Here is a 6,000-nt window from a genome sequence, read left to right as displayed (position 1 = left end):
TGCGTGTTGCAACCTTCCTTGGTTTTTAATAGTAAAGAGGCAATGTTTAGCTCACAGTCTGTGCTGCAACATGAAAACTCTTTTCCTAGCAGCTCAGCCGGGGTTTTGTAACTTGGTGGAGAACTCTGTGTTCATATAGTTATCATCCATGACTTAATCTGGATACAACTTTCTGTTCCTCTATTTTTGCAAACAGAGCTGACCAGCACTGCTCTTCTACAGTGGATGATGGCTTCATACCCAAACCTGACAACAAAGGAATCCACCACTTCCCCATAGCACTGGGGGTTGTTGCACTCATGGCCAAAATCTTGTGTGTCCCACAGAGACAGAACAGGGCAAAGTATCCACAATGACACCAAACAGGGCAAAGTATCCACAATGACACCTTATATATATATCTCCCTGCTGCCCCTGCGGTCCTATTCCAGGGACAAGAGGAAAGATGGAGCTATTTCAACTTTGGACTTGTCTACATGGGAAAATTAATCAGAAGACCAATACTGCGGTAGTCCCCTGTGTCTTCCTCTAGCTTGGTTTATCCCCGTCTGGAGCAGAATTACTCCAAATCCCACTTGACATTCAAGTCATCTTTTATGAGATAACTGTTCTCCCTCCTGCAAGGAGACCCACGCACAGTCCTCAGGGAGCTCTGGGAGCACTGAGCAGCTGAAGGCAATGCCTCTCCCCTCTCCTCCCTTCCTGCCCCTTGGGCTGGCTTGCAGGGATGAGCAGGAATTGCTTGGAGCTGGGCAAGGAGACGAGGGGACATTGATGGAGGGAATGATAATAGGTTCTGGGTGTTTCCTGGGTTGTGCTGCTGAAGCTGCTCTGATTTATAGCCAGGCCAAAGAGGCCTCTTCTAAGGAGCTCTCATATTTCTCTTACCACCCACACACAGGAACAAAGAACAGTAAGGATCTTGACCCACTTTCCACTCACATTCCCGGCCCCATCCCATTTGTCTGGAAGTGGGCAAAAAAAGCACTGTGGGAAAAGAGAAGTCAAGTGGTGGCAGCCAGGGCAGGGGAAGTCTTTGCTGGGCTGTAGTGAGAAGGCAGAAGCCATGTTCCCCCTTTTCCCTGCCTTGTTTTAGTGCTTGCAGATCTCTGGCTGGCTGGCTGGGTGAAAGAGCCTGTGCTAGCCTGGTGACTTAAAACCAAAGCAAAACAAGGGCCTCTGTGAGCAACTGGAGAACCAGCTCTCCTATGTGGACTCCTTCACTAGACCTCTCCTGATCTGCAGATGCAGCTCCTGACCAGGAGCCCCACAGCTGAAGCAGCACCTCGGTACCTGGCACGGTTCCCCACCATCATGTCAGATCTCAGGCCTCAGGTTAGGGCAGGACACTCTATAAGGTGTTTGTTTCAACGTTTCCAACCCACTGTGGAGGTGTCAAGGCACAAATTTTACGGACTCCCTGTCTCAGTGTGGCAAACTTTCCTTATGCAGCTGGGTGAAAGCAATGTCAGGAGTTGGCTGGCCACTGTCAGTACCTGTTCTTGTTGCTGTGCCATAACCCTGGGATGAGTTGGGCCTTTATGAGCAAAGGACCAAAATGTAAGGTAAGTGAGGCTGGCTGGGACCTCTGGTGCAACATTCTGCTTAAAGCAGGGCCAGTTCAGGGGTTACATTAGATCAATAAGGAGGCAAACCTGCTGATGGTAATGAAGCATTGCTATAGAGTTACACACTGCAGGTACTTTGTGACACCACGGGGTGAAAGAGGAGGTAAAACCCAAACTGAACAAACCCTAGAGGGTTTGGGTTGTGTGCATGACATAAATGGCTCTCACTGGTCCCCTGTAGATCCATTAGTGAGAAGTAAATCCCTGCAGTGAAGAAACAGTAAAAATGCAGCTGCAGCGGCCAGTTCCTTATCTGAGCCATGCTGAAACTCTATTTCTGGAGAGCCTTATGGGAAGAGCTGGGAGACCTTCCGCCTAGCACCACCTCTACTGCTGCAGAGGAGACTTGCAAGAGCAGCAGAACCTCAGCAAATTCTCATTTCAGCTGGATCCTCTGCACATCCGCCTCAAGCGGAGGGAAAGGCAGGGACAGTAATTGGCATGGAGCAGCAGCTTGGTTGTGCAAATGACGGAGAATACTGTGGGAGATATTAACGGGCGGCTGTTAAGGCATTACTAATAATTTTCAGAATCATTTCTATTCCTATTCTTCCCCTGACAGCCTGAAACTGCTGTGGGTCCTTTCAAAGCCGTTCTGCCTGCTAATAGTTTATTGCTTTATTTGATAGGCTGCTTAGGGGTAGCTAGGCAGCTTGTGTGTTTTAGTCCCCCCTCCCTTCAAATAGTGAGAACACTTTAATATTTCTTGGAGAAAAATGGGTGTAATAAAATATGAATATCTTGGGCCCAATCACGCTGCAGTGGAAAGCTTTGCCCTGCGAGGCTGTTTTGCTCTGGCTCTTCTGGTTGCTGTGCTCTGCAGAGCTGGCAGCACCATCAGTGCTCTGGTAAACATCATACTTCAAATAGTGGAAGGGTTCACTCAGTTAGGAAGGGTGGATGGAGCATATATGGACCTCTGTGGTCTCCACTGAGGGAGTTTTCTTTTTTGAATGAGTCGTTGCACATGGCTGACCTGGGTAAAGTCACACCATTATGGACAGAATTGCCCAAGCTCTGGGGTTACCACTAACAAGGGTCATTTTGGACTGCGTCTTCAAGGCTTGGTAAACATACAGGTGATAGCAACACCAGCACTGAGAACTAGCTGTACTGACCTGCTGGGGAAGTGTGGTGATTGAGACTTAGCAGCAGACACCATCAGACCCAACAGCATTTCTCTGAGTATGGGAAAGGTCTGCACAAGGCTTCTCCAAGGGAAATGACAAATCCCCTATTCCTGAGCTGTTTAAGGCTGAAGTGGGCAGAGAAATGGGGAGCACTGCGCAGGGACTGGCCTCACTGCTCGTCACTGGCAGGAATCTCCTTTCCTTGCAAGCATAAGTCATGGGACTGGGACTCAATCACAGCACTGGGATCTAGCTGGGGATTTTAGAGATTGCTTAAAAATGTGTAATGAAAATTGTTCATGTGTATGAAAGGGAGAAGGAAGAATGTGTGAATTCTGGAAGGTGCTGCCTGTGGAAAAGATGTATCCCGAGCTTTTAGATCCTGGCAAAGCCCCTTTAAGAGAGATTGGAATTTTCCATGCATAAACAACAATGCCTATATTTGTTTAAAAGGAAAAAAAAAAAAAAAAAAAGAAGTTGGGAAGCCAGCAGAGCAGACGTAGAGTCCTGATGAGGAAGAAAAGGAGCGTTGTGCCCAGGACATTGGGGAAACTGTTCAAAGCCAGTTCATCTTTACGCAGAAACTGTCCCTTGCTGGCTCACCAGCGGCAGCAGTCAATTGAGCTATGGGGCAGGCAGCCCGTGGGGCAGGAGATTTGGGACCCAGTCCTGACTTCAGCAAGGGACCTGGGTTCTTGGCATCTCCCAGGGGCTGGCACTCAAGATGGGGAAAAACAAACAAACAGGTCTGTTCAAAGGCATATAGGAGGAATTATATTTCTTTTGGAAGAGCTCATCTTCCTCCGTAGGGCAAAAAGCACGCTGTGAGAGAACGAAAACTCCCTGCAAATGGGAGGAAGCTAAATGGAAGAACTGCATCTGCTAGGCTGCTCTCTGCCTTCTGTCAGGGTAAAAAAAATAATAGAAAAGAAATAGGAAAAATGATAAGATTGATTCGAGATTCATCCAACCAAAGAGATGCAGCATAAGTGGGAACAGGTCTCTTTAGTCTGATAATCAAGCATCCAGCTGAAGGAGAGGGGGAATTCTGGTCTCTGTACCTGAGATTGGGTTTTAAACTGCCTCTATTTAACGGAAAACACTTTCCTTCTTTTCTGCACTACACTAACAGGGCCAAAGTGGGAGATGGGAACTGGAAACTCTCCCATGGCAGCGCAATCCCACCCCCGACCTTGCCATGGAGGTGAGCAAGTTACAGGTACATGAAGTAGGGTGGAAGCTGTTGCTCCATCATTATCCCCCCTGGCCATGCTCAAGAGGGTGAGCCCATACCCAGGTTTCCAGAAAGGAAGGGTATGGCTCAGCCTTCGAGAGGGACTGCAGTTTTTAGCCCCTGTGTGTGTTGCCTTTAGCTTCATGTGCACATACCTGGGATGCGGATGGGAAATAGGGTTAACCAGCGCCAGTACAGAGTGGTGATGGCCTGGAGTGGGTTTACCACTCAGTGTCATGGCCTCCTCTGTTTCCAAACTACAACTCATCTTACCCACCTCCCACTGAGCTCTGGATTTCCCTGTGTGGCCCAAACACTGAATGTTAAGTAATGCATGGATAAACCTGTTTTCTATTGTGGTTGTGTTCACAGTGGAAGAAAATGATGAACAAATAGGTTTTTGATATATAGGCTTCAAGGGGATTCAGGTCTTCTGAATCAGGTCTTCTCCATTTCCTCTCTCATTTTGTTCATGATGCAGAATATTATGGTGAAATTTCTATATAGGAGTTTGGGCCATTTTGCTAATTATCTAGAGAGCATCTTTCAAAGAACATACCCTTTTGCATGTGCAGAGATTTCATTATACTCGTTATACTTGCTGTTCACTGTGTTTTGTTAAGCTTCCTTACTTTGTTGTAAATGCCAAGAGAAGTAGAGGCAGAAAGGAGAAAAGTGGCAAGATCTGATGATGTTTCTTCCTGAAACCGCAGAATTATCTAAAAACTCTCCTATTCATAACTGAGACTTATCACTTGAAAATCTTGGTTTGCACAGAGCAAATTATGCTGTCACTGGCCAACCTAGTTCATTTATTTTTAATAACTTCCCTTATTGTGTGGTTCCAGACTGCACATCACATGGCACACATTGCAAATGAGATACTGGAGGTCTTCCTCAAAGATCGTGCACCCTGGCCTGGATTTTTAATCCTTCTTGCTTACAGGGATGCCTTTTATTCCCTCTGTAGTGTTTTGAGCATTCATGTGTCTAGCATATGAAGCACTGCTGCAGTCACATGGCTGTGTGAACACAGATGGTTCAACTAGTGCTCTGCTTCCCACAGAGAAAAAGAGAAACATGAGACACAAGAAGAACTGCAATGGCTGAGATCTGGTAATTCTTTGCCAAAATTTGGACCATTCTTGGAGAGGGCATCAAAAAGGATTTCCACTATTGCTGTGAACATGTAAATTGGTTTTTAGGTCTTGCTTCGTCTTCAATTCCATGAGACCTTTTTAGCAAAAATACAGGAAGTTCCAGTATCTGGTTGGCATCTATAGAGTACCATACTTTCAGAGAGACTTACTGAACTCTCTTGAGGGCCAGATGCTCTGTTTCCACTTTGAACAAGATGCTGCTGATCCTGTTCATTGCCAGATATGGTTCTGCACCACAAGACTGCTGGCCCAAAACCTGCTTATGGAGAGGGAAAACCCAAAAGAGATTTGGCAGAACACCAGCTTGGTGCTGGTGGCATGCATAAGGGTGAGTGAATGAGATTTGTACTAAAATAGCAGCAGCCATGTCAGAAAGGTTCAATCTTGGATGTTTTACCTGGGGCCATCCAGAAACCTATGGAGGAACTGGGAACTGAAAACAGAAGAAGGGGTGAATCCTGCAGCATCCCTCTTGGTCATTACCATAGTAACAGCCACCTTGGCTCTAATGTGGCCAGAAATCCCAGGCTGATGAGAGGACCTCTAGGTTTGCAGAGTGCACCAAATAGTCTGAATAGTCAAATGCCACAGCGCTGGTGAGGAACTCCAGGAGAGCTTCACAAGATGATAAAAGTTGACAAAAAGGTGGCAGATGTGCATCAATGTATGTTAATTTAAAGCAATATACCCAAGAAAATACAACCCAAATAGAGTGTATGTGATGCTAAACTAGGAAATGGTAGTTACCAGGCAATGGATCTGAAAGGCATCACTGACAGCTCTCTGAAATCATCAGCTCAATGTGCAGTGACTGCCAAAAAGCCAAAAAAGTTTAAGGTACCAGAGGA

This window comes from Neopsephotus bourkii, unplaced genomic scaffold (genome assembly GCF_033783945.1).
Source record: "Neopsephotus bourkii isolate Nb327-2 ecotype Australia unplaced genomic scaffold, CSIRO-AGI_Nbou_v1 NB_962, whole genome shotgun sequence".
Classification (NCBI taxonomy): domain Eukaryota; kingdom Metazoa; phylum Chordata; class Aves; order Psittaciformes; family Psittacidae; genus Neopsephotus; species Neopsephotus bourkii.
This window is presented reverse-complemented; position numbering follows the sequence as displayed.